The sequence below is a fragment of the Microcebus murinus genome, chromosome 1 (genome assembly GCF_040939455.1).
Source record: "Microcebus murinus isolate Inina chromosome 1, M.murinus_Inina_mat1.0, whole genome shotgun sequence".
In the NCBI taxonomy this organism is placed as follows: Eukaryota; Metazoa; Chordata; class Mammalia; order Primates; family Cheirogaleidae; genus Microcebus; species Microcebus murinus.
In genome coordinates, this window is record NC_134104.1 from 57,885,315 (window position 1) to 57,909,830 (window position 24,516).

Below are 24,516 nucleotides of genomic sequence, written 5' to 3' on the forward strand. Positions count from 1 at the left end.
ATCCAATAAGAGTGGTTACTCAATCTAAGAGGAAAAGATCCACCTACCACTCTTTACAACGCCGTTTCACTCAGGATCTCAAGGCGACTGACAGCTATTCGGAACATAAAAGTAAAGTGAAAATTCTTCTAGTAGAGGTGATGAGAAAATAACTGTAGTAGGAAACAGCAAAATCTGTAGTCACAAGGCCTACATCTGTTTCTATACTCTGCCACTTTGCTGTCATTACTTGTGGCCACTCTGAGCCTTTATTTCCTTTTTAGTACTTAAGCTACATCTCCTTTAGGACAGTGACTCAAAAAGCGTGGTCATCATCAGCATCACCTAGGAATTTGTCAGAAATGAAATTGTCACTCCTTCCTCCAGACTCAGACTCAGAAACGTGGTGGGGGAGGGGGCAGCGATCAGTGTTTTTAGCAAGCCCTGCAAAGGATTCTGATCACCTCCAGGTGATTCTGAGGCAGCCACTTCCATAGGGTTGTTGTCTAAGGACAAAAGGAGACTGGGCATAAAATGGTTAGTTTTTATTACCATCTCCTTCAATCAGAAATCCCAAATTCTCCCACAGAAATATTTAGAGAAATAATGTTACTGCCTACATTAGTTAGATAATAACCTCATTTTCTGAATTTAACTTTGAATGTGTAGACGAGGCACAAGTCAACCAGAGGTTATGCAATTAGCTTGGAGTCAAAGAGAAAGCAAGGAGTAGAGCTGAGAAGAAAACCTCAGTATGAACTTGATTTTAATTCAAACTGTTAAGGTACCAACCACGCACTTTCATCTATAATCACAATGAACCTTTTAATAAACAAGTTTCTATCCTCTTAGCTTAAAAAATATAACAGTAGCTTTTAGGATTTTAAAATGGATTGACTTCTATAGGCCTGGGCTAAAGGCAGCTCAAGAGTCAGTAGGAATCACAGGCTTTTTACAGTGACAAGGTGCAATGGCCTACACCTCTCTACATGTGAAGTGCAGACAGTATTCCTCCTCCTTACCTCACACTTCTGATTATGGCAATGATGGAAACCATGACAAATAAAAGTGCTTACATAGTAGTTGGATTTTCACTTAAATATATAGACTTCTGTAATATTATCTGGATACTGTAAAACATAAACTGGATTTCTGAAGATGCTCTGTGATGTTTTCCACCCCACCCTCCTATCAGAAACACTCTTTTTAGTGTAATTTATCTAATATAGCTACTAAGATGCTTGATTCTTTTATATGCAATGGTGCTGAAAAACAAAGGGCAAGGGAATGGGTTGTTAATGAAATTCTCTGATTGTAAAAAGCACTTTGGAATGATCAGGTGGTAAATAATAATAAGAGGAAATAACATCAAGTGCTTAGGTGCTACAGCAATAGTTGCCAGATAAATGCAGAAGAGATCAGACATGACTAGAATCTGCATTTTATGCAGGTGCTATGTGTGTATATAGAATATACAGTAGCTAATTTTTTAATAATACTGGTAAAAAACTGATAAAAAATTGTTCAAAATCTATTCTTGCTGTCGTCTTCCTTTAAAAAGCATATAGAAAAAACCCCATCTTTCCTAGTGAAATGGTGAAAGTGTACCAAAAAAAAAGGCTAGAAAGAGAGTCTCTTGGCAAACATAAATAAATAAGCTCAAATAAAAGAGAGATGAACAAGAGGTGATAGTAGTACTATTAGAACAGTAATACAGACATGCACAAAAATTATCTTTGTAAAACTTCGGGGATAAATAACTCTACTCAGATGTGGCAGAGGAAATACAATGGAGATATCTGGTCATACACCAAAAATATAGACATATGCTCTTTCTGTTTGCTGGGCTGTTTTCTATAATGATGGTTGTTTTCTAATGGAACCAGGAAAAAGGGAGTTGGAAGTATGATTTTGCTGTTACCATTGCTGTTTAGTTAAGCTACAACAACAACTCCATACCAGACTCTTCCAACCGTTCCATGAACTCAGTGCTTACTATGAATTTGCCCTCAATTTCCTTGTTATTTTTCCCTTAATATTTGTTCATAATCTAATGTTTTTCATTAGGTATGCTAAATCCTAGTCCATGGTTACTCTACTTTTGAAAAGACAGAGGAGATGCTAAGAGCTATAGATATGCTCTTTCTCCCAGGGGAAGAGTGTGATTAGGGATCTGAGAAAGCAGAGGTCGGGATAAAAAGACCGCTCGCCAAACAACACAGAGAACTGTAAGATGGAATCAGCCAAAAGTTACAATTCTCTCTCCTCCTTTGTTCTGTCCCTCTGTCAAATAAAGGATTGTTTCTAGAATCTTTTCTGTCTCTGGTCTTTAAAAAGCAGGATTGGACTTGCACATCCAACTATATTTCACAATATCTCAAATTTCCAACTTGGAAGAAGACATAAACTTTCTCAGAGAAACTCAGAGAAAGCAACTTTGTGTATTCACAAAACTTTCACTTATTTCTAGAATAGGAAAACGGAGAGATAACTACCAACATAAGAAGGGACCAATAATAAAAATAATTATGATGATAACAATACTTTGGATTCTAGAGCACGATTTATCACAAAGATTCACCTGTATTAAGAGAGACTCCAGGACAAAGAGGTCATTAAGCTATATTTCCATCTTCAGGATTCTGCCAAAGTCAGACGCTCCGGAAAGCTGTAAATGCTCTCAGAGCAGACTTTAGTAATGAGATTGGAATGAACGCTGGGCCTATGGCATAAAAGCATCTCCCTGCCCCTTGTTCTAAAAGTTAACTATTAAACCATGTGTAGTTCATCCTGATTTGGTTTACTCAATTCTAGAAACAAGGACATGCTGATCAGATTGCCCTGGACAATTGAACACCCAGTGAAGCCTTTGTGAAGACAGTGTTCTTCCCACCAACCCTACCCAAAGGGCTTCTATTATCAGCCTATCAGTTCCGTGTTACTGGTGAAGGATGGAAAGTATCTTCTTTTGAAGAACAAGTTCTTTCCTCCCTGAGTTTTCAGGTTTTGGTATACTCAACGTTTTAAGTGTTTAATTTCCTCCCACCCCCCATTCCCTTTTTTCTACTCTAGTTTATTCTTTTAATTATTTACAGACTTGCTTGTCTGGACACTTCGTGCTAGTAGAGGTTGGCTGATTTTTTTCAACACCTTTCACTGGAATGCGATAACAGACGCATGAAGAGGGAATTGGTCTTAGCGGTATTTTTAGGTTTCATCTGTGACAGACAGAGATCTTTTCCCTTTATTGATTTTCCTCATGCACTGTCCACTCCACAGCTTGAAATGGCTACAACAGTGTTTGAAAAATTGCTTTTTAGTCACTGTTCAAAACAGCTTTTGTAAGCTTCATTTTACTTTGTTACAAGCAAGATTTTGTTTGGGTTTCTCTCTCTCTCTCTCTCTCTCTCTCTCTCTCTCTCTCTCTCTCTCTCTCTCTCTCTCTCTCTCTCTTTCTCTTGACAGGGCCTCACTCTGTCTCCAGGCTACCTAGAGTGCAAAGGCAGGCATCATCATAGCTCACTGCAAGCTCAAACTTCTGGGCTAAAGTGCTCCTCCTGCCTCAGCCTCCTGAGTAGCTGGGACTACAGGCATGTGCCGCCACTCCTGGTTAATTTTTCTATTTTTTGTAGAGACAGGGTCTCACTCTTGCTCAGTCTAGTCTTGAACTCCTGCTCTCAAGCAATCCTTCCACCTTGGCCTCCCAACATGCTAGGATTATAGGTGTGAGCCACTGGTTGGTTTCTCTTTCTTTGTGGAGTCATTGAGCAGAGAAACACAGTCCAAACCACTGCTTTTAAGGGAGCTATAATTTTGATTATAACCATATTGACCTATATTCAAAATGCATTAGGTTGAGCCATGTGCAGCTGAAAAGAAAAATAGATCAGTGTTCTTCAATATTTTCATAAATATGAACACAGATTCATGCAAATGTTAAAATTCACCAAACAAATGATTCCCACTGTTGGAAAGACATTTTCTCATGTCAACAAATCATGCAGGGGTAGGGAGAAGATGGGACATATATGTGTGAAATTTTCTTCCATATTTTTGACAATAACTATCTATGATTATATCTTAACTACCTATACGATGCTTATATTTTTAGAAAACATAGGTCAGAAAGTCAGTTTTCAATAAACATAAGAATCGTAAACTTTAACTTTTAAAATGTTAATGTTTTAGAGCTTTTAATTTTCACTTACATTTCTAGGATCCAATACTTTGAAGAGAAAAGTAAAAGTGGAAGATGTTTGGGATTAAAAGAAAGGGTGAAAATTGCCAAAGGCATTCTGATATGTAAAATATGGCAATATTTATTTGTTTAACAAAACAGGATCTGGGGTAGAGTTTTACAGGTGATTTTTGATAAATACACATAATAAAACTTTTTGCATCTTCAAAGAATGAAGGAGAAAAATATCTACATCACTTATTTAGAGTAATAAGTAATGGTGAGGACACATCAAAATTGGTGACTGCCAGAGTTCAAGAGAAGAAAACTGAACACTCAATGTGACCAGAGTATGAGTCAAAATGAGAGATACAGTCCAGCAAAAAGACTTGCGATGTGAAATCCAAAATCCTGGCATCTTATAATAAAGTTTTTATAGTTTTCTTTTCAAGGGAATATTTGAATAAAGATGGTTCTGGGGTTTTAGTTGTAGTTTCTTTCTTTACTTTTATTTAAGCTAACATTTCATTCTAAATTCCAGGGAAATTTCAGGCACTCCTTTTAGAGTTTCTGACCCAAATGAAGTAAATGTGTTGTGGCAAAGTTGCAAACTAAACTAGTTTACATGACCTCCAGTCTTTGTTCAAAGCAAAGTCTTGCAATCTGGGGTACAAACACACTGATGAACTTAATGGTCCAACTGCATAAGTGCTAAAAGGAAAACCAGGTCTGAGCATTATTCTGGAAATAAATTTTCTTAATTTGTAGATTAGTATTACCTCTGCTTCACTGTACATGGAAGCTACTGTAAAATAGAGAAATCATATATTCCTATTCTAAGTCACCCTGAAGAAAAGATAATGTGCTATTATGGGGGGGGGTGGTGGTAATATATTTTCCAAACTGTAAACTATAAAGTGCTATATAAAAGTAAAGTGGTATTAATGCCTCAAGATTATTACGATTGTTATTATTATTATATAGAATGATGCTGAATAGATTTGAAATATTTTAAGTATTCACTTTATGAAAGTACAACATTATTATAATAATAACAATTCCTCAGAAAACTTGGTGGGAAGAAGGTCCACAGGATATATTTGCTGAGATTAATCATCAGATTTTAGTTTTTGGAGAATGAGTAGGGCAAGTCACAGGAAGCTCTTGATGGGAAGCCAGAAACCCCTGGTATAGGAACCATCCATTTTGAGTTTCCATTTCTTCAAAATTAGTAATAATGTGCCCTCTGAAACCAACCAAAGGGAACAGCAAAAGAAGTTGCCTATACTTGTATGCTTTTTCCCTTCTAGAGATCTAGTGAAACCATAGCCTTGCATAGCCTTGGGTTCATATTTCTATAACATGATAACACAATAAAATCTCATCATCACTTTGTTTGCTTTCATGAAATTGGCTGTGGCCCCAATTAAATTATACTGCAAATTTCTTTTCCACTCCCAATAATGTAAATATATAACCAGGCAAAAGTATGTGGTAATGGGGAAGTATGATCTGTAGAGTCTTAGAACCTTGGGTTTATATCCTATTTCTTCCCTTTAACAAGTCATTTATCCTCTCTAGGTCAAGATTTCCTTATCTATTAAATGAAGATAATGGTACCTATCTCGCAAGATTGTTTTAAGAATTAAATGTAAAATGCTTGGCACAGAGAGGTCACTCAATAAGTGGCAGCAAAATCCAGATAAAATATTTTTAGCCAGGACTGTTGCTCTGTAAGGTAGGCCTGGTATCCATGCTACAAAATCCATTAAGCCTAAATAATTTGGTCATTTTAGCAATACTCTTTAGAGATTTTTTAATGACATTTCCCAAAGGTCAAGCTAGCTTATGGTTATGTGGAATTGCTGCATTTAAAAGGGAGCTTTAGTCAGTTCATAAAATAAGTCTTGTTCCCCAAATCCAGGATCATAAAGATCTTCTATCATAAAGGATAAGAGTGACATTAGAAAAAAAACAGGTTTTTAAAAACTATAGTAGAAAATAAATGCAAATTATTAGGAGCACAGCAAGTACCCCAAGTCAAGGCAACATGGAGAAGAAATATGCCCTAGTCTGCAGATGAAGAAGAATGGCACGACACTTGAAACACATGAAAGAAATACAAGAGTAAAGAACAATATAGAGTCCTATGAGACTATAGGTTAAAAAGTGTGCTAATTTCTGAATGCAAGGTAAGAGGTAAAGAAAGATTGAGGAATATATATCTGTGGGAAGAAAGGCAGTAAGAGCAGAATTCCTAGGAGTCAAGAAGCAATTGGGAATAAAATGCTTAAGTGGTATGTTCCAAGGTGGTGCTAGCTGCAGAAAATACAAATATTGATGGGTTAAATCAGGACTGAGGAAAATATAAAGCCAAATATGGGCAGCTCTGAGGGGAAAAAAATAGGCAGCTTGGTACTCAACTGTCATCACAATTCATTTGTGTTTCACATCCCACTGTTTGTGACATTAACAGAATTTCGAATTTAGCAATGAACTATTTTTGTCTTGTGAATTTCTGAAGCCATTTTCCATATGTAGCTACCACTGCAACTAGCAATAATAGCCTTTTGATCTTTAAAATGCTTCCAATTAATACTATTCAAATTAGGGGTCACCTAAGAGTTTTCCAAGTTAATTCTCTTTTTCTACTATTTGAAGTCAAGTGTAGTTCCTGATATTTATTTGCATTAAGCCCAAATTATTTGACCATTTCAGCAACAAATCTTTAGGTGACTTTTCCTTTCATTGTCATTTTTCAAAAGATTAATTTAGTTTTAGATTTTTGGGTTGCATTGTCATTTAACCAGAATAACTAAAGCAATCTTGTCACGAAGGCATTTAAATAAATTGAATTACACATGGTGCTCCTACTAAGTGTCAAACATTAAGCAAAGCAATTTCAAGTGTTATTATTTATAAATAAATATATAAATCACATATAATATATTAATGAGCTTATGGCCATTATACACAAGGCTTTTATGGCTTATTATTGTTGTGGTTATTTCTGTTGTTAACGGATATAATTTATCAAGTACTTAGTATGTTCCAAGACCTCTACTAGGGACTAAACACACACATCATGCAATAAGGATATTATTGCTTCATTTCTATTTGAGGACTTAGACACAAAGTAACTTGTCCATGATCTTATAGTTTATAAATTGTAGAGGTGATAACCAACAGAGTCACTCTGCAACTACAGAGTTCACCTTCTTTTCACTGTATACGGATGCTTCTCTACTTACGATGGTGTTATATCCTTATATGTTCATAGTAAATTTGAAAAGTCATAAGTTGAACCACTGTAAGTCAGGGACCATCTGTAGTTCTGCTTTTCATACTGAAGCAAGTCTACAGTTTTAAGAATTTAACATAATATGTTGTCAAGATTCCACACAACCACTTTTATTTTTGACTACATTGTTATTTCATTCATTCTTAAAATTGTTTGCACTTCCACCTAACACCCAGATTGATGTTCATGCTTTTTCTTACAAAATATAATTCAATTCAGTAAATATTCTTTAGGCATCTACTATGTGGCACCCACTAGAATAGTTATCTTTGTTCACTGTTATGCTAAATCACAGATCTGACAATTAGAATCTTCTACTTCCTGAAGATGCCCCTTTAGGTATTTCTAATCCTTCTCTATCACTGATGATATAAAGAAAAGTTGCACTATCTGAAACACATTAGGGCTTTAGATTTAAAAGTTTCTTTTAATAAAATAAACCTAGTTAAACACAAATTATTGAAACTAAATATGTAACATGAAGGGCATTTAGGCAGATTTAGACATAAAACCTAGAAACAGAAATTCAGCCTACATAATGTCATTTATCTACTGAGCTAAATCATATTATAATTTTCATCTATAAAACCCACACTCTTAATGTGTGTTGCAAAGATAATATCTCTGACCCACCCTCAGTAGGAAATATGTTTTGAGTTGTTTTGTCAGTAGTGATAATGGAGATGTACTGCAAACAATATATTTTCAGCAAGTATCCCTGTCATAAAAATAATTGTAATGGTGATAATAATAATAGTGATCACCATAATAATGATAAAGTTTATTGAATACTATATGCCAAGTACAGTGATTAGCACTTTACATTCATCATCTTATGCATTTCTCAGAATATGAATACTGTTAGTAATTCAGTTTAACAGAGAAGTACACTGAGACACAGAAGTCCAATAACTTGGCTAAGATCACACAGATAGAAAAAAGGTAAAGGCAGGATTTGAACTCAAGGAGTCCGACCCTCATATCTACTCTAGGTGGTGGTTATGACAGGTGCTACGATATTTGTTCATGGGAATACCGCATTTGTGCTGTTTTATCTACATTACTGGGGTTGTTTGGGGCCTATGTAGTCTGCAAGCCCAAATGTGAAGACAGTTAAAAATAAAGTCTGGGTTACTGCTATTCACACTGTCTGCCAATTAAAAGACTCCCTTCAGAGAAGCTGTGGCTGATTGGCATAACCCTAGAACATGATACATGCTCAAAAAAGTATCTGATGAATGTTAACAATAGTTTCTCTAAGTAGTGAGGTAACAGATGGTTTTCTTTCTTTCTTTCTTTTTTTAACCTTTTTCCTACTCTCTAAAATATTTTCACCATGGGCACCTATTACTTAAGTGATCAAGGAGAAATTCAGAACATTGCTTAAAAATTTTCACTTTGTCTTACTATTAGATTGTTAGTTAAAACATGACTCCCTCTGGGAAGCCATTCCTGTTGCTCTACTCTATGACCTTTACTAGGATAGTACTCCTTACTCTGTCCTCCACAGAACCTTATGAAGGCCATATACCACTGTAAATTACCAGCCTTCTCTACTTTATGTTAAGTCCCTTGAAAGTGATCCCATATCTTATATATTTCTTAGACCTCTAAGCATCCTGAGTGCCTCCCACTCAGTTCAGTAAACCCCCAAACATACATACACTAGAACAATCATAAAAGATGAAAAAGAATACTTTTATGGCTAACTATGTACACTTTTTGTCCTTGCAGATGCCTTGTTTCTCCTTTTATATGTGTGCAAGTCCCCACAGAAAGGAGTTTCCCACAAGGGGTGTCCTGAATTGACTGGTCTGTTTTCTGGAGGACTTTACAAAATGCATTAAGGAATGAATACACACACACACACACACACACACACACACACACACAGTGCAATAACATGAGGATAATTAGAAGTCATGAGGAACACAGGGAGCAAGGTCTCAAACATGAAACATTATTTTTATAATTATGTTAATTCATATTTTATATTTTTTTATATTTTGTAATTTTATTCCCTTCCTACCCCATTGTAGTATAAACATCATGAAAGTAGAAACTTTATTCTCTTCACCATTGTATCCCTAGTTAGTGTCATGCCTAGCAGAGGGCATAGCACTAAATTCTCAATAAGTACATGTTGAAAAGAAGGAAAAGAAAGAAAAAAGAACATATAGACGTTCCCACTATATTTCTTATATTGTTATAGAAATAGCAAAGAGGGAGAGTATCCATAAAACTTTTCTAGGAAAACATAAACCATCAATGAAATTGCAAGCTCTTATCCTGTTCGTCAGACTACCTGCCTAATTAATTCCTTAATGTGCAATGCATCCTTTCTAGCCTGTCAGTACCTAATTTCTCTATAACTTGTGGAGCAGAGTTCCAGGTGAAAGCAGCTTGGCTCCGTCATGCTGTTCCTCATCTGCCACCTAGGGAGGGTGCTCCCATTTAAGCTCCAGTATCTTTCACAGGACAGCTGAGCCACCAGAGAGGCAGGGAAAAGAGATGCAAATTCTCAGACTTTATGGTGCACTCACTCACTCACAGATTTCTCTCCTCCTCTCAGAAAGGATCCTGGTGAAAAATCACCAACTGATGATGAAAGAAATGGAATCAAGAGAAGCCCATGATACTTTCCATCCCAGCTTTGGGAGATAGAGTCTCTCACTGAGGGGAAGAGGAAGACCCTACAGGGGTTTCCTATTATATGTTCTGCTTCTTCCAAATTATGGTAGGATCCTACTATATAAAATTGTTATCAACAAATATATACTTACAGTGATATAATACATAAGATTTACTCAAAAAGGAGATTATGTGGTAATTCATAGTTATTATATATGGATAATATCCTAGTAATAACATAATTATTCTAGTTATCAGGTTTTATTTCAACAAGGGACTGACTATCCTTTATTTGTCTTCATATCTTTAGTACCCAAACCCCACATATGACTTAGCATATAGTAGTTCTTAATCAATGACAGTTTAAAATATTAAAGAATATTTTCTAAAATGGTGAGATATGGCTTAAAGGGTTCAAACAAATTCAGAGTATTTTTTTTCTAAGCTAGATCTTTCCAGACTTATTAGGAGACAATCAGCACATATTATTGAATATTAATTAATGTTTTAGTTAGCATTAATACAGTATAATAAACCCTCACCAACTGTGGTAATGAAATCCTAATTTATGTTATATACTACAAATTTTAAAGTCACAATTTTAAAGCAGTGAATTTTAAACTTTATTGTGCACAACTAACTTGGGTAGTTTCCTAAACTGCAGATCCCTACTCTCTGTTCTCAGAGCTTCTGATTCAGAAATTTTGGAATGGAGTTTAGGAAATCTCCATTTTAACAAGCACCCCGGGTAATCCTGATACAGGTAATCCCTAGGGAATCCTGATATAGGTGGTCCTTGGACTACTTATTATGGATTAGGCTACCAAAAAATATAAAGACAAACCTTTATGCTTCACCTTTTCTATATGAAGAGAAGAGTGACATATTAAATGTGACTTAACCATCAAAATTACCAGTGAAAAGACTAGGTAGTTTACTAAGGCTTTTGAAAATGCATCAAGGTGGTACACAAAGGCAAGAAATATTCAATTTCAAGTCATAAAGGATTATTTTTAAAACTTCAAAAAGAGTGACAATTTGCTTAAAGTAAAAGTGGAAGAAGAATGGCAGCAGTACAGCAAAGTTTTATAAAGAATTTAGGGAAACAATGTTGATTCAAAAGTTTTATTTGACAGTGAACATTAATGGTTATGATAAAAGTGGATGTCTTCTAATTCTTAGATTTGCCATAAATATATGTATTTATTTATAAGAAATAATTTTTAGAATTCTCCTAACTCCCTATTTCCCATAAGATTGTGGCTTGTCAATATAATTGCACTAATCATGTCTTTTTTTTTTTTTCCAGAAACTTATGCCCTAGGATTATAAAGGGATTACTCTCATCTATTTCCACATCCATGTCCCAGGGAAGGTATTGCCTCTGCTTCTGCCCTGACCTTTAGGTCTCTGCAGCCTATAATTATTTTCAATAGGAGTTGTCTTAGCACTAACTTCTCTAAAACACAGAGTCTGTCATGTTTCATAAGCTTTAGTGACAAATAATAGAAATTATTTTACTATTCTAATAGATGTTATAAGTTGCATAACATGCTGTTTGTTCTCTTCAACTTGGCTGCAAGAAAGTTTAAAGGCAAATGTATAGTATTTCACTGAACATAGTTTGTGTGCTGACCTCACTCCTAAATTATTTTTATATCCTTAGTTTTATTATTTTATTTTATCCATCTCACTTCTAATTAACGTATTTTGCTGTATTTTCTCCTTATTTTTCTATGTCAAAATTCCCTTATTGGAGCAAGGTGTCACAAATAAACAAAGCAAAAATGTGTATGTGTGTGTATGTGTATTTGGTATAGATAACACATACCCAGAATCAAACGTTAAAACTAACCTCCTAAAATAACAGAGATATTTCATATTCTTTGGGCTGATAGATCTACTTGATTATTTGTATTGCTGCAATTTAGTGAAGTATAAAATTAAACTTACATTATGAGAAGATACATATGATATTGGACACTGGTATTTTCAGCACCAGATCATTAATTCAGTCTGCCTGACATCCTTCAGTTCTAAAAGCCAAATGTAGCTGTTTTAAAATCTTTGTGTTCAATCTTTAGACTATAAACCCCCCCAAATCCTTGGTTTAATCAGCCTACTAAAGAGTGCAATTCTGAAAATATTTTTTCTTTTAAAAATTGTATATCTATACATGACACACACACAATTTTTACTTGGAATCTTCAAACCAAACACTTCAGTCCTTTGCTTCCATTATTATTTTCTTTTAATTGAATACTTCACGTTAAGCAATGAAGAGTGATAAAAGTCATTTAAACAGTGAAAACTTAAGTTCTGGCAGGGTTCAGTTTTACACTTTCTGTATTTTCCTCTGATAATGATCCAGCCAGTCTCAGTCTGATTCTAGTAAAACTCAGGTAAGGCAGAAGAACTCTAATTGAGCATTGGACATCTTAACAGTCATACTTATCTTCATTTGTCATTATATAACCACTCTGGGTGAAATATTATGTTTGGGAACTAAATACGAATTTTGTTCTTTCCTTAATTTCCGAATCTCATAGCCTTCCAGATACCAAAGGAATACAGTACTACGTGGGAATAAAGCCAATTTTCACTTTTAAAAAAATTTTTCTTGTCCCCCCTCCCCCCAGCATGGGCAACCAATAGTTGATTCATACTTTTATTACCTCACAGTTGGATAATAGAAGTGTTCTCTAGTCTGGCTTCCGCATGTCTCTTGCAACTCATTTGTAGATAGTCCAGAAACTAGCAGCTGGACTTCATTTTTGTTCCAACAGTCACCATTTTATAATGTTTCTCTAAGTCACTGCTTCATTAATGACAAGTCAAAAACTCCACAAGGTATTTAGATTTAGTGGTTTAAATCAGACAGAAAGGATTACCATTAACTTGCCATAGGTTCTTGTCACTCAACTATACTTTGCCATTCATTCCCCCATCCATCAAAAATGTGAAATGATTCTATTTTCCCACAGAAGACAAAAATACTTAGCAAACTCAGTGGTTGCAAAACATTTTTTGAAAATCAGCGTGCTGTATTTTTAAAATCTTGCATAGAACTCTGGTTCAATTTTTGAGCCTTTCCAACTTCTCATAATTCTGTGGTATTCATAATAAAGAAGGCAGATGGTTTAGTCTCTGAACATATGCTTTAAATGCCCCCTTTGCTATTTCAAAATAATGGACCAAATTTTGCCCTCAATTAGTCACAAGAACCTTTAAGGAGGTTGCCTCTTGAAATTTGAGGATAGAATGTGATCCAGTGGGAATTAAACCTTTAAAAAATACATTTTCTAAACTTTCTTATGAGCTCTATTCTACATACTAAGACAAATTATTTTTTAATAAACTAGGATATGGTAAGGAAAATTCCTAACCTGTACAATATTTCATGGTTCAAGGAATAGATTAGAAGACAAAAGTATAAGTTTTACATATTTGTATTTTAAAATTCTTATTCTCTAAAGCCTATGAGCCATCCGATTTAATTTCTGTGTGATTACCAGATTTTCCATTTTTATTATTATTCCTATTATTACTATCATATAGATGTTTTATTGCTAAAGCATTCTGCATTTATTAATTAGTTAATTTAGTCTAAATTATGATTATGCCTTTGTTTTAAATCCATGTTTTTCACAGTTACTACAACACTAAAATGCTATTGCACCAGCCACTTGTTATTTCAAAAACAGTTTGCTGTTGATGAAAGCACATTTCTCTGGTTTTCACATAATATGCAATTTATCCTCGGTAGATATATGTATTTTGATAATGCTGTTCACATAACCTAGCTGTACATATAAAAGTATCTCTGTTTCTTAATGTCTATATTTTATACATAGAATCTGCCTTCATTTTCACACTTACCATATTTCTATGTATTTACAGTTAGTTCTGAAAAAGCCTCTAAGTTAGTCTCTCCTATCTACACTGTCCACAAAACTCAGTACTCTGATCAATATACAGATAAAAAGACCACACAACTGACAATAAGGACACTTTGGTTATTATAGAAGTCTGAAGTTTAAGTATTCCACAACGATAATGACCGTTTAGGAATTCTCAACAAGAACTAGCTTGGTTCTAATGTAAAACAGGTTTTACTTTTGAAAATAAATGCAACAGTTGTACCCAAATGTATCTGGGGCACAGTTAAGACGCGTCATAATAAACAATGTTGAAAAAAAACCTAAAGATCTTTAAATCAAGTGATAATTTTATACATACATCCACAAATATCTGAGCACAATTTATAATTATTCTTGGGACAAACCATCAACATATTCTTTTGCTGATAAAGACAAACAACTTTGAGAAAACCCTCTCTCGTTCTCACGTCTCTAACTTTCACAATAAATGCAGCATTGAAACTGAATTCGCAACTTAGAAATATGCTGAGCAGTATTCCAATAAACAAGTTGATTTTTAAAAACTCACCAGACTAACAGTATGCTTTTTACTATCTTTCTCTTGCTTTCCCTTGTTCTTTCACTTTCCATGCACACACAATCACACTTACCTGCACAAGTCTGAAACATCAGTCTATGTAATTTTTTTCAAATGTACTCTGTACCGATGCATTTTTCTGTGTTTCTTTCTAACCCTCGGGAATGTTAAGAATTTAGGAAGAGAGCCACAGCTTAAGAGAGCAATTATTTGCCAGTAAATACTCAATTTGCTTGTCCTGTGATTTTTCTTCTAACTTGCATATTCAATAATCCGTCCCTGACTGCGTCACGAGCACAAAAAGTCTTTTCTCCAAAGGAGAACACTTTCGCCAATCAACCTTCAGCCATGCCAGGGCACAGCTCGTCAGGGTGATTTGTTAGCTTTAATTAATAATTCCTCACGCTGGCCATTTTCACAAATAACGCAGTGAGACTGGGACGCTAGATGGCTATGATTCAGGCCGATAAAACTACAGTGGAAAGGGGGTGGGGAGGGGTGTGGGGGGATTCAGACGCCGTTTATAAACACCTCTAATCATACTCTTTCAGTTTACAATATAGAGGACATCTCAGCTGAATTACCACGTTATGTCCACCAATTTGTATTCAGATGGAAGCCATATGCTCCTCCACTTTATCTGCTCGGGCCTCCCTGGTGCCAACGCAGTTATTGGGCAAACAACATTTACAAAAGAGGTCTCTAGCCTCTGGATTGCAAAAGTTTACTGCAGGGTGAAGTTAAGAAATCAGACATATACAGCACTTCTAGTGAGCTTGTGTAACAGTCTGGAAACACAGAAGTTTGAGTTATAAGTGTCAGGTTTTCTCTTATCCTCCTGTGTAATACTGAGCATTTCATTTAGCCTTTTTTAAAAAAAATCATACCTCATCCTCAAAACAGTCTGCAACAATGGCTGATTTGTTCATGCATTCCACAAACATTTATTGACTCCCAACTATATGCCACACACTGTATTAATGCTGAGAATCTCTTTGAAAGTAAGAATTTTCCATTTAACCAACACAATCTATGTATTTTTTAAACATACACATAATATGCTTGAACAAAGCCACCATGCAGGTAGTGTACAAACAAAAGTAAGGATTCATAGTACTTTGTATGTGGTTTAACCAAATAATTAGTAATTGACAGCACACTTGAGTTCACTGTGCAAACGTGATGCTCAGAACAAAGAACACAAACAAAACATAATTTTTTTTAACATTAGAAAATTTCTCTCAAAGTGATTAAAGCACTCAGAAACACAATAATATGTGCATAAGCAATTTTAAAAGGTTCACAAGCACTTGAGAAACATGTAAAGACATAAAAATTTATTCATGGCCCTCATCTAATATATATGTTTGTGTGTATGTGACTGGAAGCTTATTAATTTATTAGATACGTATTTATTTAGCATCGACTGTATCTCAGGAACTGAATAATATTGGGGGTAAATAAAGTACAACCTCTGTCTTTAAGAAGCTCACAATTTAGTCACCAGACTCTAAAAGAGAAAACACATATTTAAACAGAAAACTATAATACAACATAGCAAGAACCATAACACAAATAAGCACAAAAGTACGCCATGGGGCTCCTAGAAGTGCTGTGTGAACTGTTTCTAAAGATAAAGTAGTATTAAATAGTACCAGCGGTAGGAAGAACATCCTAGGGAGAGGCAAACCTTTGAACCCTTTCTAAACCTAGAATCAGATCACTGATTCTAGGAATTATTGGATTTAATGGATGATAACTTCAGATAGTAAATATTACATAATTTAAAAATAAATTTATTAAGAAAAAAATGCCCCCTAAAGTTATAATGTCTTGACATCATCAGAAAAGTATGCAGCATCTTCAGCACTGGCACAAATAGTGACATATATTATCTTTCTCACTTTCAGTGTGTTTCAGATATCACAGGCAAATAGGAAGCATGCATGACACCAGATGCCTTTTTGTGTTGTCTAGCCCATTCATCTTCTTTTACTATGTGCATACTTCTATAGCTTCTGTTTTCACTGTACTTTAAGATAAATCATATCTGCCAGACTATTAAAGAGAGGGAAAAATCTATATCCATTTAGTGGTCACACATATACGTCTAGCCAGAGAACACACGCTATACGCTACTAAAGGTGCAAGTACTAAACGAGGAAAAGAAATGATACTCCTGGTCAGGCACCATGGCTCACATGCCTGTAATCCTACCATTTAGAGAGGCTTAGGCAGGAGGACTAGTTGAGGTCAGTAGTTCGAAACCAGCCTGGGCAACATAGTGAGATCTCATCGCTACAAAAAAATAATTAGCCAGGTGTGATGGTATGCTCCTATAACCCCAGCTACTCGGGAGGCTGAGGCAGGAGGATTGCTTGAGCCCAGAAGTTTGAGGTTATAGGGAGCTATGTTCATGCCACAGCACTCCAGCTTGGGCAACAGACAACAGAATGAAACTGTCTCTAAGGAAAAAAGAAAAGAAAAGAAATGAAATGATACTCCTAAACACCCCAAAAAGTTCTTTCAGAACCAGCATATGTTCCTGGAAACTACACAGAGTTCTTAGTGATATTGAACATTTTGCTTTATTTTATATTCAACAGTGTGAGTCAGTAGGCAGAATACTCCATTTATCATAGATCAGTAATACCTAGGTATCTGAAGAATGTATATGGTTTATTAATCTATTTGTAACACTCATATAAAATAATAGTTAACAGTTTTTGAGTGCTTACTATAATATACGCTAGGGGCTGATCTAAGGACTTGACACATATTAAGTCATTTAATTCTCACAATGACATTATGAGGTAGATACTATTACCATCTCCATTTAATAGATTATGAAACTTATAAGCAGAGAAGCTAGATATATACTAAGTGGATGCATTCTAAATAATGATACCAGTGCAACCAATACCCACCAAAAATCAGATTCATTATTTTATAGTTATACAGCCACAAATAATGTTTATGTTATTATTTTTAATCTAGGAAAATTCAGGTGATTTTGAGATTAATTTGAGAATTAAGCTAAATTACTATATCTAATGACAAGTATGTCTCACAAAATAAGACTACTAAGTAGAGTTGTGTGGTGTCAACAAGCTAGTCGGCTGCACTGAGAGACAAACTGAAACTAGCTTGAGCTGGGCATGTTTTTAGGTGATAAAAACTGGCACTATAAAACCACATACCATACCAACCCTCTTCCCCCTTATTAAACCTACATAGACTCTTATAAGGTAGTTTAGAATCTTCTACATCTTTAGAAGTAGAATGAGATAGTGATTTTAAAAAAAATGGCAGGAGGACTTTGTATCAGAAGCCTTAGGTCTGAAATCTTAGCTTGGTCACTTACTAGCTGTATGCTATGGGTCAAATTATTAATAATTAGCTTCTCTGAGGTTGAATTTTCTTATTTTTAGAATGGTTTGCTGTGAAAATTAAATAAGATAATATACTTAAGGTGTACAGCTTAGAAACTAGGCCAGAATAGATATATAATATATGGTACTTGAAATATTCAAAATTAAAGCTTATCATATACACCTAAGATTTACTATTTCTGGAACCAATGACACATATATTATCTAAGCCCCTCTTAGGAAATAAATGTAAATAAGTCTAAGCTAAAGCAAATTAGACTTAGTGACCTGGTAGGTTTTCCTTTGAGGGTGTTAATCATACAGCTGAAATGATTGTGTTTAAGAAAACAGAGCTGACAAGACAAAATAGAGATAGATGACACAGGAATTTACCAGTTAGTAATAGGACAAATTCTTATTTTCCCAAGTGATTAATATAATATTGCATTTTATTTAATGGAGATAGAAAAGCTTATTTGGGCCTCAACTGGGGAAGCCACTACTCAGTACAATAATTTGCTCTCCTCAGATAACCCCATGCTGCTAACTTCACTGCTAACTACCAGTGTTTTTCCCATTCCAGGCATTCTGATGCCCTCTCCACATTGTTTCTTCTTTCGTGATATTGACTGCATCCAGCCATTTCCAGTTCTTGTTCTAAACTATGAAGCAAATATTCATGGAACACAACATTTATGGTGACAAAGCTGGTTCCAGATGACATGGGGATATTTCTTCCTGGAGGGGTAGAAGGGCTTCAAGAAGGCTCTTTTCATTTGCTTGCATATGTAAGTAAAGCTTTTCCCTTTGGGATTTCTTTTAGGATAAGAGGTTTCCTGGACCCTCTATTATTGATCCTTACTCTGTGGCCCCTGGCTGAGATCTGGTTTGTGTGGGAAACCCAGCAGATGAATTAATGACCTTATGGATTGTCTGAGCCACACAAACCTTAGCAGAATCCCCTGAGCAGCCAGAGTTTTCTAGAATTTGCTTGTTTTTCAATTGGAAATTCTAACTGGTAGAAATTAAAAGTATAAAGACTACTTCGCATACTCTTTCTCCAGGATACCTGGATTGATTACAACAAAATAGTAAAATTCTGGCCTGGTTGGGTCTGCCGTTCCTTACCAACTAACTGTCTAAGCCTCTACCTTTATATAGAGAAAACTTGTCTTCTGGTGGAAAATGATGAGAAGCAGAAGTTATCACAGAGACGTTTCAAAGTAGATGCTATTTTTATAACCCTTTCCAAAATAAATTTCATATACCTTATAATTTCTAAACTTATGTATTTTCACATGCATGCATAAATACCTAACACCTAAAAATGTTTTACTAAGTGATACCTAGATAATGAAAGAAGAAAAAGGTGATTTAATCCCAGTTTCAAATTTAGATTTCTGTCTAAACAAGAATTTTAGAAATCAAATATTCTAAAATTGTTAAGTTGTGATCAATATATTTGGTTAAGCACTAAAAACCTAAAATTGTTTCTCAGAGTTCTCTGTTGCTTGGGGCATTACTTTCTCAGTGAAAATCTTCAACCTTCACATTTTCTAAAGGAGAAAAATGTTCCTTGTCAGAAAACTAGTCATGGCTAGTTCACAGAGTGAAGAAATCCAAGCTTATATCAGCTGCCCTGTGACCTTGATATGTGATTTACTAAAAGTCATTTAATATCTTTCTACGTCTCAGTTTTCTGTCTTTTTATCTATGATACCTAAATGATATAATTAAGATAATGCGGATCAAGTATTTTGATCATCTCATAGAACATACGCTAAAGCTCTAAATCCCAGAGTATCAAAATGAAAATTTAAGTTGTCAGAATGACACTAACACTCTGTACAACCTTAAATAACATATTTAACACCTCAATATCTCTATTTCTTGAGCTACAAAATGGGTATGGTCATCTTTACACTTAATTTATTGGAATGAACAGAGAATATTGGAAAATCTACTGAAAAATTTCAACAAAATTTCATGAATGATTAATATTAGTCTGACTGAATCTTTTTCTACAGTGTGTACACAGATCAAAACATCATACCGTAACCCATTAATATATACAATTATTGTCAATTAAAAACAAATAAAAGATTTTACAATATAATCAAGCCACTGAAGTTGATTTTCAACTATAGTAGAGGAATTTATTTTAAAATATCAAAGCATAAGATGAAGTAAGTGTTTTTAAGTACATTCAGATACTTATGAAGGAAGACTATTAGAAGACAGGGAGTAGTACTGCCTTTTACTTGTGTGCCTGGCTGCATTTTATAATAGATCCAAGACCCTAGTAATGAGAAAATAGAATCAGGAGAAGTGATTTTTAGCAGACTGTTGAATGATATACAAAATAAAATGTATTCATTAATGAGTTGGCAGAAATGTTACACATGTGCTCTTAGAACCAGAGCAGTTTAAGCAGCTTTTCATATTTGGCATAGCCATGTTCCTGAAGTGTCCCCTCACAGCCCCCTCCCACCTCTCATTTTTTGTTTTATACTGCCAGGTGAGAATAATAACCAAAGGGAGGGACAAAACAAACAGAGGCACTCACCCACCCACCGTGGCAGGATTCACTTCAAGGATCAAAGAGCCGATTAGGCTATGGCTGCCAAAATCAGAACCATGGTGGGTGGCTCATCAGCATGGTGCCCTGAGAACCACATGGGCTAGCTCCCTGGTAGGTCAGTACCTGGGGGGCAGACTCCTCATCCTGCTCAGGAGGACTACCTGCTCAGAACTGACTGTCCACAGTTGCTTATCCACTCATAGCATTTGATTTCAACTCAATTCTGCTCTAGTATTATGTTTATTGGATGATGTAAGTCTGATAGAAACTGTACAAATCACACAAAAGCTCAATTACTATTTACTCCAACTTTACACTTTACAGTATCCTAAGGAAAACACTGATTTTCCAACATTAATGAGTAAAATCTTGGGCCACTAGTAGACAAGATTTAATTTCTAATATTTTTATCAGATATATTTCTTTAGTTTTCTGTCATGAGAAAATAATACATTAACACCTCAAATATCCAGTACTCTAATATTCTCTTATAACCTTATCTCAATTTAACATGGTCAAGAACACAGAAGAGAGAAAATAGAGGCCTTGGGAAACAATCAGAAATTTCATGAAGTACACATTATTACTCAAATGCATCTTTATTTATTAGGGGGACTTGAACTTGAAATCAATTTATTCTCCCTTAATTACCATTAACATAAGTAATTTGTACCCTCCATTCATATTAGATGGGAAGGCAGAACAGTTTGAGAAGAAAGCACAATATATCTGTAAGAAATGGCCACTCTGAATCTCAGAATGAAGAGGAGATGAAGGAGGTAAGAGAACAATATAGCATCCAAGGCTGAGAACTATGCACAGCCTGCAAACATGTCTGAATCCTGCAGAAAGCAATGTGGTAGAGCTCTGCACAAAAGACAGTGTTCAGAATTGTTATGGGTTGAATGTGTCCCCCATTGAATACATTTGTTGAAGCCCTACCCCCCAGTACCTAAAAATATGGCCTTATTTGGAAAGATGGTCCTTACAGATCTAATTAGTTAAGATGAGGGTAGGGTGGGCTCCCAATCCAATACGACACGTGTCCTTATAAGGAGGGGAGATTTGCAAAGACACACACACACACACACACACACACACACACACACAGAGAGAACCCCACCTAAGGACAAAGGCAGAAATTGGGGAGAGGCTTCCATAAGCCAAGGAACTCCAAAGATTGCCAGCAAACCCCCAGAAGCTAAATGAAAGGCACAGAACAGATTATCTCTCACAGCCTGCAGCAGGATCCAACTCTTCTAACACCTTGATCTCACACATCTAGCCTCCAGAACAGTGAGAAAATACATTTCTGTTGTTGAAAGTATGCAGTTTGTGGTACTTTGTTATGGCAGCCCTGGAAACTCATACAATAATGATCATCAGGGCATTTTGACATAAAGACTAAATCAAGTTTGGAGAACTTTCAGAAGGTTGAAAAATATAAGATTTGTTTTAGAAAAGGTGTAATCAATATGTTTTAATATAAATAAAACAATGTTTGGGTGGCATCCAGATGACTCATTTATGTGGAACATATAGTTTTCAATTTTTGCTAATTCAATGAGATGTTGCCACATTTCCTAAAAAAAACAAAGCGAAATACATTCTACAGACCACATCAAAGGCATACCCAAGAAGCATTCTGACTATAAAGGAAGATAAAGATGAACTTATTTTTATTTGTTTGTTCAAAATACATAAGCTAATATGCGTGGAATGATTATCAAGAGAAGTTATCGGTAGAGAAGAGGTTGCCTACTTAGAAGAGAACTACTAAGAAATGGGATTTGAATCTAGATCAAAATTAAAAGGCATTTCTCCAGATGAGAAGTTAAAGACAATTCTAAGTATGAGGAATAGTGGGGAAAAGGAAGAGGACTAAGGCATAGCCAGAGTAAGAGAAGGTGGGGTGGAAACAACAAGAGAGGGAATATGAGAAGGCTAGCTGGTATTGAGAGTGAGATCAATCTGACATGGGTACAAAAATGACAAAAAGTCCTGCAGACACATAAGAAAGACAAGACACAGTAGCATTCCTATATCTGAGCAAGAAGAAAGTTAAAAATGTCTAGTGCAAGAATTAAGCTCTCTTTAGAATTGGTGCTCTTAATGCTTTTGTGTGAAAAAGAAAGACTGTACCTTGATATTTCTTTAAAAGGATTCAATAGTAGAATGGAAACTTTTGTGTGTGTGTATAAGCTAAGCAGTTATGGCAGGTAGGTCAAGGAAGAAATACTTCATGGAACAGGAAGTCATAACTTTATACAATATGTTCCCTGGAGAAGTTAAAAAAAAAAGGCAAAATAGCTCTATAAAGTTTGTTGTGTTAAATAGCTTTACAACTCTACCCCTGCTAATTGTTCTTAACATTTTATTCAGGCAGTTATCAACTTAATCTGGGGAAAAAAATCAACTTGACTTTTTGATGGCCAAGTCAGTCCAACTGGAAAATTCAAATACTACAAGAAAATTCTGCTTAGCAACATTTTCAGCTGCCAATAGAGAGATCTACAATAACAGAGTCACCTTTTATTCCTTTCCCAAACTTATTCTCTCTAAAGAAAATTAACAATGGTACAAAGATACTCCTGAGAGAAATGAAAAAATGAAAAGAACTATTCTCTTTTTATGGTAATAGAATGTTCCTGCTCAAGATGGTCAAAGCTATGATCTGAGTTATTTTTCTTTTCTTCCTAGAAGTTGGAGATGGCCTTGTTTATGTATCTAAAATAACCAAATTATATCACTAAATAGAAGAATTACAGCTTAATTTCACCTATTTTCTACATGAAATAATTTGTTGTTTAATTATTTGTTTTATTTTATTAGTTGAAAAATTTCTGGTTTAAATGATGATGCTCAAGTAGGGAGCCCCAAATTGCTGAAAAGAAAGGTAAGGAATGCTTTTTATGTGGATATTACTTTTTCTTTCCACTGATTTCTATGCGATGTCTGCCACAGAAATGACTTTTGCAAAGCACTAGTGCTTCTGGAGAACAGAGTAGGATATCCTCAAAACTGAGTTGGTGGTAAAATGAATAAGGCTAGCATCAATGGGAAGCATAATGAGAAGCAGATGAGGAAAGGAATATGACACAGCACTAAAGAAATTTGCCCTTACATAAAAGAATCCTTGCTTAAATTTTCTCTTCTGAAGAGATATATTGAATGAAATAGAAAATGAAAAGAAGGAAAGATGAGGGGAGGAAGGACAGGGGGAGGGAAGGAAAGAAGGAAGGGAAAGGAAGGGACAGAAGGAAGGAAAAAGGAGAAAAAAGGAGCAAAAAAGCAAGAAAGCAGGAAAGAAGAAAATCCAGGGAAAGAAAGCCATTGTAGAGGTATATTCTCTACTTTCCCACTGCTGGCCCTCTAATTTTCCTGCTGCCTATCCCGGCCCAAATGTTTGGGACACAAATTGGGTAGCTGGAAAAGGGGGAGGAAAGAAAAATTTCTCCCTTCAACAGATGGTCACTACAGTACCAGTATCTCTAACTCTGCAGGTCCAAGTGTTTTTAATTTCACATTCCCCTTTGAGAATAAACAAATGTTACAAACCTCCTCTCCAACGATAGATAGAAAGAAAGAAAGAGTATTATTTGTAAATACAGATAAAGTATACATATACATAAAGTATATTTGATATATTTTCAAAGAGCTCATATAAAGTCTAAAACTCAATACTGCACCCTCCAATCATCATTAGCTTAATGTAAAATACCATTGGCTCTCAACCTTTGTGGAAAGCAATATGGTGGTATCTTAAAGTGATACAAGTAGATCTACCATTTGATCCAGCAATTCCACTACTGGGCATCTACCCAAAAGATCAAATGACACTCTACAAATGGGACACCTGCACTCGAATGTGTATAGCAGCACAGTTCACAATCACAAAGGTGTGGAAACAATCCAGGTGCCCATCAATACATGAGTGGATTAATAAAATGTGGTATATGTATACCATGGAGTACTATTCAGCTTTAAGAAACAATGGTGATATAGCACCTCTTATATG

At 35.2% G+C, this 24,516-nt stretch overlaps 1 protein-coding gene across 17 annotated transcripts in view; it reads right to left on the reverse strand.

Annotated features, from left to right (window-relative positions):
• ZBTB20 (zinc finger and BTB domain containing 20) overlaps nt 1–24,516 on the reverse strand; it is a 760,184-nt gene that overhangs the window by 402,842 nt on the left and 332,826 nt on the right. For 3 of the 17 annotated variants that reach the window (XM_012787582.3, XM_076001643.1, XM_012787578.3), the window contains exon 1: nt 14,620–24,358. The exons of 12 other annotated variants lie outside the window; for them this stretch is intronic. The gene's annotated coding sequence lies outside the window, so the exon portion shown is untranslated. Of the gene's footprint in view, nt 1–2,560; nt 3,355–14,619; nt 24,359–24,516 lie in introns of those variants that run through there. 2 more of the 17 variants (XM_076001633.1, XM_076001627.1) reach the window with 1 other exon arrangement.